The following is a 14489-nucleotide window of genomic DNA, read 5'->3' as shown; positions in this document are numbered from 1 at the left end:
TTTAAAGAATTCAGTTGTTTGGGTTTTTTTTTTTTTTTTTAGTCAGGTCTTTAGCTTTGGCGTTACAAAGTGCAAACGTCCCCTAAATTTTGAGAATATCGCCAGAGGTACTTGTTCAAGGGGAACTCGCATCAGCTGACGGTGTTGCTTATGAAGAACACTGCAGGGATGTGCTTTTATCTTGTCTAACAAAACTTTCTCCCAGTCGGATGAACAGACTTTAACTTCTTCTCCTTTAGCTTTCTCTCAGATGCTGTTGATTATCTTGCATAACTTTCTCTGAACATCTTTAACAAGCCTACAAAAAGTCTTCATTGTCGGAGAGTGTCAGCAGAGGGAACTTTGAAATATGCCTGTTAATTGTCTGGCACTTACTGGGGACAGAGGGGAGTTTAGAACGGGGTGAATGACTTTTAAGGCGGAATTTCTTGCCCTTTGAATGAAAACTTCAGAGACTGTTCTACCAACTCCACAGGAGTTGTAGGTTTGCTCGTCTTATTAAAGATGAGGTAAAACTCAACACACAGGTTGCTTTGCTTGTCGAACATCGCTTTCCTTTTATGTGTTTAATGAAAGAGACGGCGCAAAATGCACTGCCAGCTGTGAGCAGGTAAGTGCCCCGACGTGAACCGAGAGGCTGATTCCTTCCCTCTGCAAGGACGCAGAGCAGCCCAGCATCCCTTTCCAACATCTGCCTGCGCTGGCTGCTGTGCCCGTCTCTAGCCCTAATGAAGAAAAGCGAGAGAAGAAACGTAAAATGTAGTCTCTGAACACATAGTAACGCTAAAAGTAAAAGCGTTTGCTTGTTTATCTGCACGTGCGTACGGCGGATGTTCACTTATGTAAACAAAGAGGGAAGCGCAATTATTCCTGTGCAGAGCACATACATGCACATTTGCATACAATGCCCACGGAGTCCCCGTTTTCTACCGCGGGGAAGTTGTAACTCTGCGGCACTGCATGCTGCATCTGTAACTTAATTGATCACACGGGGAAGCAACAAGCTAGAGAGTGTTACTCGCGCTCCGCCTGGGAACGCGGGCGCATCCCTGCGGTGCCCTGCCCCAGCAGAGTGGCAGCCCCTGCGCGGGAATTTCGGGAGCGCGGAGGGATGCTCCTCTGGCTTGGACCTAGGTGGGCGGCTAGATTGTTCCGACGCCTTCCTTATCTCTTGTCTCATTGCCGCCTCGTACTTAGGAAGTTGTGCGAAGGAGGATGCTACCTTCAAGGATGTGTTAATTATCTTTCTTCTGTTTTCCTTTAGAGAAAAAAAAAAAAGCTTCCAATAACAAATCGATGGGGTAGCGAACTAGGGCGGGACGCTTCGTCCTTGTATTCTGATTGCCTCTGTCTTCTTACAGAACTCAGATTTCTTGCGCGCCAAAGCTACTGGTTGAGCATAAAGTCAAGGTGTTTCCTTTACTCTCAGCAGGTTTACATGCGTTAGAAGGAAAATGCTACTGACCGGGCACGGGAATTCTTACAATTAAAGATGAAAGAGGACGCAGCAGTGTCTGGACAGGGAGCTATTTCCTGTTGTTAAATCCATCCCGTAGATAACTGCAGCAAGGTGAATAGTCTGAACTAGCTGAACGCAGGTGAATACAAGCTCGGTATTTCCAATCTAACAATTCATTCCAACTCCGAATTACAGGTTTGTAGTGTCTTTTATTAAAATTGGAAGAATGCGTGGAAATTAGCTGCTATGCCCTCAGCTAGCTAATTTATGATAAAGCTTTACTAGATAAATTTTAAGTTGTTTCAACGTGCTTGTTGCTTGCCGAGTAAGACTTGATTGCTTCTTTTATTGTAGTGAAATTGTCAAAAAATCCCTTATTAGATAGGTCCGCTGTTCCGAGAGGTTCTGACTTCAAACTCTTTTTTTCCCTGGGCTGGACCAGACAGGGACGATAGCACCTCGGAAAGCAGGGTGGGGACTGCGATGGGCACGGCTCTAGCAGGGCTTGGAGCCTTGCATCTTGTTAGCGAAATGAAATAGGGCCAGATCAGATGTGCCATCACAGTAATGCCCAATTTTCATCACGTCCTTATGATGCAGGGTTCATTTGCAGGAGGGCTGTGTGTTTCTGCTTCTAACCTAGTCCGCAGATTTCAGCTTGCGAGAGCAGGGAAGTGAAATCAGGCTTTCTCCTCGTCTTTCTGGCCTCTATAAGTTATGAAGCTATTTTAAAATTTAAAAGTTTCTCTGTTACTAACTGTTCCAGGCGCCTTCTGGAAAATGGGGAGAAAGTGCCAAAAATACAGAGATGAATCAACAACTTCTCTCTCTCATTTTGTGGGCTTGAGGTTGCTTTCCGCACTCCCATCCTAACAACAGTTTAGCCTATAGGTGTGAATAATATCAAAAGAGGCAGACGTTAGCTTTGCAGAGCTGCTTGCCCACCTGATCTGCGGGCCCCTGACAGTTTGAAAGTCTCTTTTATGTTTACCTTTGGAATGTAAAAATACAGGAGAGAGACTTTCTTGGCTCTGCAGCACTCTGTGCCTCTGGTTGACTCTCCCTCATCACCTCGGAGTTTTCCCCTTCCTTCTCCCGGATTTTCTCCCAGTTGGCACTATCAAGGGAGCGTGAGTTCCTAAATCGGGACTCACGTCCCTGGCTGTTGCCCTTTTAGCAGGGAGATCTTCGCATATCGCCGCTGCTGGGAGCTCTCGGCACCGCCGCGGGAGTCCGTCCGAAGTCAGCTTTCCCCCAGCCCCTACCTGCCCGCCCCTGTCAGTCGCGCTCACGTTCGCGCCTTCCTTTGAACGCACCGCGGAGCGGTCTGCGGGCTCCGAGCTCCTTCGGGCTCCCGCAGCCTGACTCCCACCGCCCGTGTCATTTCTACTTCAGGTTTCGGTTGCTTTTCATCCCGGCCGGGCTGTGGGATCGGGCTCCTCGGAGCACCATCTATCTATCAGCTGTCAGCGGGCGCTCGCGGAGCGCTTCCCCTCTGCGTCCCCGCCGGCCCGGCCCGCGTCCCGCAGACGGTCTCCCCCTTCCCCTTTCCCTTCTGCTCTTTTTTTTTTCACCCTCCGTGGCGGGAGCCGAGCAATACCGCTCGGCGTGTGCCGGGCAGCGGCGCGCGGGCGGGGAGCGCCGGGGTCCCCCTGCGCTCCCCCCGCGCAGCCCGCAGCTCCTCCGGCCCCCTCCTCCCCCTCTTCCGGCCCTCGCCCGCCCTCCCCCTGCCCGCCCTCGCCCCCCTCCCGGTAACTTTCTGGTACCTTTCCTCACCACTCCGGGCAATCAGTGGTCATTAGAGGAGAGAGGTTTAAGGTTTCATTTGTCTAATAGCAATGTGAGTGGTGATAGCTTCTCGGGGATGCGGCTGGCAGCCCGGGGTGATTTCACTTTCTGTTTTGTGCTCACTTTCTCTGCAGTTGTTGCTTTCCCCGCTCGCTCGCTCCCAGGCTCCCTCTCCCTCTCAGCCTTTCCTCTCCCTCTCTCTCTCTGTGTTGTCTCATCTTGCCTGTGCTGTCTGGGCGGGGGAGCCCTGCCTCCTTCTGCCTTCCTCAGATCAATGCCCTGGCCACTCACTTTCTGATGTTGCACGACGGGAAATGCTTTGAATACTTACGACATGGCCGCTCACATTGATTGCCAAGATTGACAGCAGTAACCATCGCCTTCACTTGTTTCAGGAGGGAAAAAAAAATAATAATAATGAACCTGATTGTAAGCAAATCTCCAGGCAACCCATCCGCAAACTTCTAACGATCGGGATCCTGCACATCCATGGCCCGGAGAAACACCAGCAGACTCTAGCTCATTTATTTTCTTTTCTTTTACTTTATTTTATTTTACCAAATTACTACCCATTTATTCCCCTCTCCCCCCTTTCACCCCTTTCCTCTTTTTTATTATTTTTTTTATTTTTTTATTTTTGTTATTTTTTTTTTTTTTAATGAAAATTACCGAAGCGCGTTGCAAAAAAAAAAGGAGGCTCTCCCAGTGCTTTGTGCCACACTGGATCCCGAGGAGGTAACCAGGAAAAAACAAGCCCTATTGTGTTGTATACCTGTTGTTTGCTGTGGTGTGTAGTGCTGCGTTGCTTGGTGGCGGCGGTGGTGGTTTAATGGGTTTTCGCTGGATTTATGTCGCTTTGCAGGAGAGAATCCGGTTCCCCCTGCGCTGTCTTTAATGGGTTGTTAGTTGCAGTTGAGTGAAGGAGCAGCGTCCGGAGGTAGCTGTGTTGTTTAGCTTTTAACGTTGCTGAATGCACCCCTTCCCCCGCCTCCCCCTGCACGATTATTTACTTTTATACCACGAGGTTGTTTTTTTTTTTTTTTTTTTTTTTTAACTTTTTTCTTTAGGAAAAACTAGTTGTAGCCTCGTCCCCGGGCGAGTTTCCGGGGCTGTGCGAATCCCGAGGCTTAGAGATACCGAGGGACCTCAGCACCCCGAAATCACAACACTTTCTCATCCTCCCCGAGTAGAGTTTATTTTAAAATGTAGTGACAGATCAGCGCTGTATTTTAAGATCCCCCACGGCAGGCGAACACATGGTGCCGGGAAGAGATCGTACGCAGGGAACTAACACGAGAGGGAGAAAGAGAGAGAGAGAGAGAGAGAGAGGGAGAGGAAAAATAAAATCCGAAATAAATCTTTGAGAGCGGAGTGCTGCTGTCACCGCTCCGGAGTGTTCGCGTGGGTTTCTCTTCGCGGCTAACCCCGGAGGGCACGGGATGGAGCGAGGCGAGAGGAGTTCAGTGGGGCTTTTAGATTCTCCTTTAAGTTTGAGGTGGGTGAGCGCTTTGAAGTTGGCCACAACCGAGTGCTATCCCCGGAGCGGGGAGCCATACAAAGCTGCGGGAGCTGCGGGCGGCAGTGCCGGCCTTGGCCACAGCGGGGCACTGTCCCGGGGCTCTGCGGCTCCGAGCGCCGCCTTATCTCCGCGAGCAGAGGGCTCGGATAAAGTTATACCGAAAACTTTAACGTTGATATCGCGCCCTAATTTGTGATACACAAGGAGAGGGGAAAAAAGCACTCCATCATCGGAGAGCTCTGTTTGCGCCCGGCGAGGGGGCGATGCGTGCCGCTCTGTGGCAACGCCCGGCTCGGGAGTTCTCGCTGCCGTAGCTCTTTGCCGGAGGTCATGCAAATCGACCTTAAAAGAATGCATAAGCCATAAATTAAAATAAACCCCTAGCCAGAGGCTGATCCATAAGTAGACAATACCTAACCTGGACAAAACGGCTTCCTTTGCGAGCTGAAAAAAAGACTAGTGCCTAAACTAAATGCAAAGTAAGTTTTCAGGAAGTATTTCACTTGTTATTATTGCTGTTATTATTCTTCCTTTAAAATAAAATAGTGACAGTTGCGCGGCGCGGCGCAGCTGTTTACAGGCAGTGCCGTAGGATCCGAGGAAGGCAAGGTGTGTCTGGCGGAGAGCTCGTGCTTTTCCTGGCGTTCGCTACCTTCGAAGCTGTGTGGATTTTTGATTGGGGATAAGCGGCCTCTTTAACCGTATAAGCAATTGAATGTTTTATCTCGAATAATGCCGAAGAGTTTACGGACAAATCTGGGTTGCCTGAAAATGTCACATGCGCGCACACAAGCTGTGTCTGTATATAATAGTCTCAGGGCTTGTTTTTTTTTCCCGCAGTTTTTGACAATTGTTCCATTCACGATCCTGAAAGGAGTCATCAGTGGGAGCTAATGAGAGTGCCTCCGCGCCTTGCCCTGCTCCGGGGAGGAGTGGGCACCGCGCTGCCGCCGAGCCGCCCGGGGAACGCGTGCACGCGTGTGGCGGCGCCGGGTCGCCCTTGCGGGAGCGCGGCTCTTAGGTGCGGGAGGGGGAACGTATAGGCGCGATGTGATCAGGTACCTACACGCGTGCGTTAATAATTGAGCTGCCAAGGAGCTGCTCCTCTGCCGGGAGAGCTTCCCAGCTCCGGTTCCTGGCTGTGTTCAACAGCGGCAAGCAGTTAACCCGCTTTGCAGCAGGGGCTGTGCGCTTTAGCAGAGCAGGGCCTTGAGGTCAATCAGAGGCACTGATCATATCGATTTGATTGCTGTCGTAGCTTTCGGCGGACCGTTTCACAGCGGTTTTTGTGTGTGTGGGTTTTGTGTGGTTTTTTTTTTTTGAAGGAAGGGAAGGAGTGAAAGTGGCAACGTGAAGAGACAATTAGTGTTGTGTCTGCGTGGCGGGGGGGCTGCGGGAAGTCAGCGTGCCGGGGGCCTGGGGACGCCAGATTAGCTCTGTCCTAGGGGTGTTTCCCAAAAATACAGACGGTAAAACTTTCTGTGATAAAGTCATATATCTTCGCCTGCTGTTTGGAGATAAGGTGTGTGTTTATTAAGCTAATTTAAATAGCCTTCGGCACAGGAGCGGCACTTTGTTCCTACTGTTTTCTTTTACCCTCATTTTAACATTTTTGGTGTTCCCATCTTCAGAGCCGGCCGTGAGGGCAGGAGAACGGTCTTATGCAGTCTCCCAGCAGGGTTTTGGGTCCAAAAATTAACGAATTTCCCTTTCCATATTCATGTAATGGAGTAATTTTGAAACCTGTTTTGAGATCTCGACTTGACTTGACTTGTTTTATTGACGTGCTTGTGCCCACTCATTTAATTAAGCCATTATACCATAAAGCAAATAGTAAGAATGAATGTGAGATATGAGTGTGTAGTCTGCCATTATATACAAATATTTCTCTGGAAAAGAGGCTTTAAAAACTTTTCCAGCGCACCGTGAGTTCTTTGGCAATATCTTATTGCAGGTTTTTGTTTCGAGCCAGGATATTTCGCGTGGTTCTGTTCTCGCAATGTTATATGCTCACTCCACTCGGAATATAAACAGCGAGCGTACCTAGCAGCTCATTCTAGTAAACCTAAGAAATAATCTATTTATAGTGAGCACATTTAAAAGAAAATAATGAGGTCATTCGGAGTATGCTGCAGTTTGAAGTAGCTCGACACCTGGCAGAGACTACGTATGCGTTTTTTTTCGGACTCTGCACTATCCATAACTTTTTCTTATAATACATTCTTGTGTTAAGTGAGAAAGGCTGTTTGTAAAACAATCCCCTGGCCGGTTCTAGTGTTGGGTGAAGCTGATCCTGTAATGGCATTTTGTTTTGAACAGTTGCTGTAGTTGAAGTTCCCTCATAAGGTAAGGTGGCACTGGGTCTGAAAGGAGGTCCAAATGCCACATTTATAATTAGACTGCCAATTCAGCACATTGTATCTATTGCTATACAGGGATATACTGCTGTGTCTGGTCTCTCAATAGACTGTATTCAGAATTAGCCAATTCAACTGCTTCAACTTTGGAGTCAAATTTAGAATAGGCAATGAGAGAAGGAAAGAAGGAAAACAATAATGCTTTCTTTTTTTCCTCAGCTAGCTACTAAAAGCCAAAGAATATACGGAAGCCGAACCAGGCACTGTACTTGGAACCGGTGCCCCGAGCGCAGCCCGGCCAGCATCGCCTGCAAACCCAGCCGAAGCGCGCTCCTTTGGGGGGAGGGGAAGGTGAGCCCCGGGCACGGCTCCCAGCGCTCTCCAGGCCGCTGCCCGGGCCGCCACCACGCTCCCGCGGCAGGAGGCGGGGGGGCGGAGGGACGCAGCCCTGCCCCGGCCGCGCTGCGAGGCCTGGCCGAGTGCCTGCTGCCGCCGGCTGTGGCGGTGGGAATGGGGGGCCCGGCGGCCCCTGCTCCGGGGCGACCCGCGCAGGCCGCCAGTGGCAGCGCCCTCCTGGGGGCCGCCGGGCCGAGGGCTCCGGCCGTTGGCGTCTGCCCGCTCTGTTCCCGGCTTCCAGCGCCTGGCCTCTTTTCTCCTGGCGTACTTTTTGTTTCGCTCCCTCTGATTTCTCTGGCCTCCTCCCGCAGAACTTGAATTCATTCAGTTATGAGAAAGCAAGAGGCCCTTTGCTCTACAATCTCGCATCTTCTGCTATATGCATTATTGTCTGTCTTCTTTGCAGTTCCACTCTGCTGCAGTACTGCTGAGAGTCTTAGCTGGGCTGCCACGAAGCTCACTTGGTTCCCTTTTCAGCTGTATCGTTGGGTGCAAACTAGTGGCACGCGTTCTACACATAGTGCAAAGGGAGTCGGACAGACGGCTGTCTCCCTGCACGATACTGATTCTCTGCTGAGCTTACGTAACATTTTGCTTCAGTTTTTTCTTCTTACGTTTACACCCTGATGAAAGCGAGAAGATAAACCAAGTGGAGCCTGTCGGTTTTCTTCGTTAGACTGTCAGTACCTGACCTGTAGAAAGGAATAACTGATGTCCAAAGTGAGCTGCCTTTGCCTGTCGCGTTGATTTTGTTGACAACTGTGGACTGCTGGTGCTTTTTTCCCTAGCCAGCAGTTTTTAATACATGACCAACAATTACTAGTGGTCACTTCCAGCTGAACTTCTTTTGCACGGTGGGGAAAAATCCCTTTGGACGTGTTCTTTGCGTCTTTGATCGTATTTTTAGTTGAAAGTATCCATGTACGTTCTTAGAGGCCTCGAGATATCTCGTGGTAATAAAGGACAGAGCTTTGCGTGATGATAGCTAAACCAAATATTTTGTTCTCAGGGGGCAGCAGAAAGTTTCTTTAGTCATGACCTTATATGTGCTAAACACTATAATCACCTTGGGAGATATCACTTCAGGAAGCATATCCATTAATCTTTTACACTTGGTTTGATTTCACCCTTAAAACTGCATGGATCACACTTAAAAGGCTTCTGTCAATTTATTTATTAATTTTGTGGAACAAAAATCACTGGAGAAGCAGTGATGCAATTTTCTTTACACCCCATACAGTGGGGTGATGTATATTTCTCTTTCCATAGTGTGACTTGAAAGATCAGTGGGCTTGTTTGGCAGAGGTTGTGTGTAATGACTAATGTTTTTAAAGTTATGTAAATAGGGGTGTTTGTGTATATATAAGCTATGTCAACTGAAGTGATACAAGGACATATTTTTAAAACATTTCAGTTAATATAGTAAATCAAGGAGACAGGGCTTTGAAACATTTCTACATGATGTCAGAACCTGGGAGAGAAGTACTGCTGTATGATGTGTTCGGTAGCTCACATACGGCATATTCGTCAAGTAGCAGTGAAACACAAAGGTGCACGTTCCAAGTTTTTGAGTTAGTAAGCTGATTCCTATTGGTCTTTTTTTTTTTTTTCTCAGCGTCTTTTTGTGTGTTTTTTTTTTTTTTTTTAATTATGCACTGTTTTCTATTCTTTTTCCCCTTAGGTAGAAGAGCAAGAGTAGAAACTTTAGGAGACTTATTCCCAAAACGTAGAAACTGGATTTCCTTTTATTTTGAATGAGCTATTTGGAAATTTTTAGATGCACAGTTGTGTGGCAGTATTTCTTGATACATTATTGCAGATCATAATACCATACTGTAAAAACTACAATTGTAAACAACCCTACTGTAAAAAAAAGTTTGGATAAATCTTGTCATTAGTAAGGTGGCATACCGACCTGGTCTGATGTCTAGGTGAAACACACGTATATTTATTTAAATGTAGATCTGTGCAGAAGGGAGAGATCTGATAGATATATTTGCCAGAAAGCAGATGATTTCTGCTGTGATAAAACTGGATGATTGCACATTCTCAAAGCCTTTTCAGCACTGAAGTAGGTGTTCTTTTAAAACATTGTTCTGTGGCAACAAACAAATATTTGTGACATAATTGTGAGAGATTTCCTGCCAATTTTGAGTTTACTGTCTTTCAGAAAGTCTAGAGTTCTTTGGCACTGGTGAAACTGCTGCACATACCCATCGTATGTTCAAGTATTCAGTGAAGTTTTAAATAATTCTCTTTCAATTAGTACAACAGGAACTTGAAAAAATGGATTTTCTCTTAAAGAAACAAGATTCTGTACATAGACATTTCTTTCCTCCTCTTGTATATTTTAAAATCCTCGTATCACTTTTATGTTTACTGTTCTGTCTTCTTAAATTAAGAAGAAAGAAAACAGTAGTAAGAGTTTGAAAATCATTGCTTGGAAATGATTTTAATCAAATATTTCTTGAGCTTTGTGAATTGGCAAGAGTAATATAAAATTAGATGTATTGGTAAACTAGGCTAATCAGAGTCATTCATTTATAGTGGAGAATAAATATCTATCAATTGATGCTTTTTTGAAGTCAGGCAAAACATTCCATCAAGTTAATGTGTTTAAGGGTATCATATCAGGCACAGGCAGGTACTAGAAGTGATGAAAAACAGATAACCTGCAACAAAATGATTTACAGATGGGTCATTATCTTCTATAGAGAGGTTACACAGATCGTATTCTTTATAAAAAGAGATTGTAATTCTATAGAGCTAGGATAATTCTCTAAATAGATTCGAATATTTAATGTTTTCTGTGTGACGGGCAGAATTTGTCAAAGTCAAAAATTCTTAGCTTTCTTATAGGCAACATACTGATACAAGATACCAAACGTGCTGCTTTTGTATTTTAAATATTCTTTCTGTTTATTCTAGTTGTTTGATAAAGTAAAGCTTGGGATACATTTTGCTTCTTTCTGTGTGAACTTCACAGTGCATACCTTTAAAATATGCACAAAAATGTTATGTACAAATTAAAAAAAAAAATGATGGGAAGTTTAATGTTGAGGATTTTTTTTTTTAAATTTCAGGATCTATTTCATACACTGAGTGCCCAAGTTACTTCTTTTCTATTGGTGGTAAGATTGGATGTCACTTAAATTTTTTCATCTTTCCTCTTGAGCTAGACAGAAAGGTGTAGTGAATTGTTTCTCCAGTCTCTAGTAGTCTGATACAAGGCAACAGGAAAATCTAAAACCTCAGAGGTGAAGTATTGATTTGATTCCTAACTGCAAATCCTTCATATCATTGCTCAAAATATCTAACTTTACACCAATATTATCCATTCTTTTTATAGTGACACCGTGCTTAGTAAAAAACTTCTAAGCACTGAGGTCAGGTGTTGAGATTGGATTCTAGTTTATTTTTTATGAATCAGATAAAGATTTCTGTGCATGAGACCGTATGTGAAGATGAGAGAACAAGAACATTTCCATATCAAAGGCAATATATCTGAGGCTGCATAGTAATTAAAATGCAGTGGTTTGGACTGTGTGCACTAGCACTTACGCAGAGCGTTGTTGGGACCTTGTGCAGCATGCAGGCGGTTGTCTCTTGCATACTTCTAGAAATATACTTATAATTTTGTACAAACATTTATGCCAGTCCACACTTTTCTGTGGATAATTTGTATTTCATCCAAACCATTCAAAGTAGAAGTTATTTTTTGAGCAACCCCCTCATTATGGCTTTTGTGCGTCAACTATTTTTATTCTGGTTGTTTGTATTTCCTCTTACCAGAATGATGGCTTGTTTATAGTAGGGCTTTTTTTTTTGTATGTGTGTGTTTCTCTAAGACCCCTTCCATATACCACTGAAATTTTACTATTTGCTTGAAATATCTTTTATTGGAAACAAAAAATGATAGTATTTTTGAGATTTATTGAAGATAGCATGATTTCTTACGTACCATACTTCACGGCAATTTAAAAGCATGTGCAGGAGATAATATTTTTAATGATAAGATGTATTTACTTATCCCAACTAACTGTTACACAACATAAGGAGAATTAATACATTACTCCAAAGACCTGCTCATGAGGAGAGGAATGAGATTCAGCAAAACACATTGCAGAGTGGTCCCTATCTGGATGTTCTTTTCTGGAATAAATGTGACTTTAATTCCAGAGCAGATTGCCCTGGTGAAGAGCTGTTCCGGAAGGGCTGCTGTTGAATTGTTTACTTCATAAACTGTATTGGTCAGTGTCCCAGTGTGGAGGAGGCAGTGACGGCTGCAAATTTTCTCATTACTCATGGAAACTTGTTCTACAGAGGCTATCTGTTAATGCTCTGAAACTACTGAGGCGAAGCTTTTGGAACGTCTTCATATTTAAACAGATGTTTGTACTGTGAAAGTTTTGCATTTAGGTACTCTTGCAATCTTGCTTCATTTTGCCTAGTTTTAGATTAAAATTGGTGTATGAGTATGTGAGTACTTTGAGCTATAATATCACACTTTCAGAGGATGTTGTGTATGCTTTTAAAATTTGTATTATTGTTGTGGATGGGCTTGTTAAACTGAAATCCTGACCAGTTGTGGTTAGTAAAAACCCATGGTATTTTTGCACAAGTAGGGGGTTAACCTCAATGTCATGGCCTAATTCCAGCTAAGATAGGATGTAGTTGCCCATCTACATTCTTCTTATAGTTTTAACTGGCTCAGTTAATCCTTACTTCCTCTCCTAAATGCAGTAGAGTAGCGTGCTAAGGATAGTTGCTACATTTTGCCTCAGAAATACCAAAGCCAACTACTGAAGTAGTAGGGGAAACTAGATAATGGATCATGTTTTGGTAGCTTTCTGGATAAGAAGACTTTCATATGCCTGTCTGGCTAATTATTATTAGAGTGAACATTTTGAAGGATTTAATATACCATATTAATATGCTGCATACTATATTAATATACAATATACTTGAATGTTAATCTGCTTAAGAGAAATATTTTGGTCACATGGAGACATTTTCAGCTGTCATAAACAAGTGCAACTCCATTTACTGAAGTTGAAGAGTTCCATTTTACTCTAAGCCACAACTGTGGTCCTTAGGACATGGTCCAATCTCTTTAGAATTCAATGGAAAGATTCTTCTGTGACTATGCTGGGAGGCAGGGGATGCATATGAAGGTCCTGTTTGCATTCAGTCCAGTGTAGAAAATAACTTGCTTTGGTTTCAGTTAGGGTGGAATCAGGTTCATCTACATGATGTTGCTTATGGCTTTAGAATGATACTGATAGGAGTTCATCTCATGTCAACTGTGTACTAGATCATATGTTTCTCCATACAGACTTTTCTAGTAGGTTTACTGCTGTAGTATATACAGAGTGTGAGCCTTCTGATTGTTGACTTTCCGTAAATGTGTAGGCTGTGGTTATGCATTTTCTTTCTTTCTTTCAGATACCCCTGACCTGCTGAACAATATCTTCCTGCAGATCCTTCCTTTCTTTCTTTCTTTTTTTCTTTTCTTTTTCTTTTTTTTTTTTTCCTGCTGCTGAGGGACTCACGTAGGTCACTACAATAAGAACATACATTATTCAGCCTTTACTGCAAGTAATGGTAGGTGTACACAAGTAGGTATGTTTCAACATATTTTTTTAGTTGTATTTTTGTTATGGTATCTGCATTTATTTTCATAGCTTGCCCAAAAGAACAACAATGAATTCTTAGGAAAACTGTCATGTTTTCTGATTGCATTTTATAGGTGTTAGTGCCCATTATACTGCCTGTTCATTCCTTGTAGAAATTATGGTACCTGTGATATTTCTTTTTGAAAGTAACAACGAAGTCTCTTCATTTATTTCAAAGCAGGTTAGATATGATCAGTTTTTCATCTTGATTTTGTGGGCTAAATGGTGTTGGAATGGGTTGAGAGCTACGCAGACTGTGAGGAGTAAGTTTAGAGAACTGTAACAAGATGGAAAAACATGAAACGGAATGGAGGTCAGGAAAGAAAGGCATTGCTACCCGATGTTCTGGAGAAAGGAGTAAGGTAAAACTTTCTCCTTTCTGCTTTACTGGTAGGACAACAGATCTTTTTTTTAACTCTTAGTGGTGTTATTTATGTATTTTTATTACTCTTAGAGCACACCAAGTTCCAAATCTGCCTGTGTACTTGCTTGAGAGGAAAGGAACATTCCCATACTGTAGGATCTGCCTAGATTTGAAGTTCTGAGTGTGAAGTCAGTTTACCACCTTGAGGTGGAAGAGTGTGCTAATACTGGCTATTCTGGTATCTGGCTACTTTGACTTGGAGAGCCGATGCCTTTCTAGTTCAGATTTATATTTTTGCTGCAGATAAATAAATCACAGACTCCTTTTATTCTTCAGGAAATGCTTCTGCAGTTTGGGTGTAGATTAGTTTATGCTTCATAATGTCCTCATGCTTTTTCATCATATGTGCAGTGCTCCTGAAGGATGGCGTGTTTCAAGCAGCCTCCAGTTAGGCACAGTGGTCCCCCTGACCTCATCCCTTGCTACCTCTGTATGCAAGCTTATAGAGGCACGGCAGAGCCAGACCAGCTTGTCTCACCACAATGCTCAATCTAGACTTCAAGGGGCCATGTCTACGGAGTATTCAAGTAGTTAAGTGGGCTGCTCTTCCCAGCTTTGCAGATCTTCCCTTGGCCTTTGGTGAAAGCCTGAGAAAGTCTTGTTTTCCTTCCTTACTTGTGTGCAAAGTCTTTCCTCATGTTTCCTCTCCTTTTTCCTTACTCAGTGAAAACCCTCCATATTATTTTAATCTTCCCCACTGCCTCTAAACAATAATGATTCAATCTGCAGTGTTTATTTTAAGCGTGTAACAAAAACTCTAATTAGTGATGTTAGTGGAGATATATTGCTATGTATTCTAGTGCAGATATAGTGCCAGATACTGTGTGGAGTGAGTGGGCGTGTCCACAAACAGTTGATTTTAAAACACTAC

The 14489-nt window shown here is 44.1% G+C and overlaps 1 protein-coding gene across 6 annotated transcripts in view; it reads left to right on the top strand.

Moving 5' to 3' along the window:
* SOX6 (SRY-box 6) overlaps positions 1–14489 on the top strand; it is a 410347-nt gene that overhangs the window by 34231 nt on the left and 361627 nt on the right. The window contains exon 1 of one of the 6 annotated variants that reach the window (XM_021401615.1): positions 3921–3982. The exons of the other annotated variants lie outside the window; for them this stretch is intronic. The gene's annotated coding sequence lies outside the window, so the exon portion shown is untranslated. Of the gene's footprint in view, positions 1–3920; positions 3983–14489 lie in introns of those variants that run through there. 6 annotated transcript variants of the gene reach the window in all.

This window comes from Numida meleagris, chromosome 6 (assembly GCF_002078875.1).
Source record: "Numida meleagris isolate 19003 breed g44 Domestic line chromosome 6, NumMel1.0, whole genome shotgun sequence".
In the NCBI taxonomy this organism is placed as follows: domain Eukaryota; kingdom Metazoa; phylum Chordata; class Aves; order Galliformes; family Numididae; genus Numida; species Numida meleagris.
This window is presented reverse-complemented; position numbering and strand designations above follow the sequence as displayed.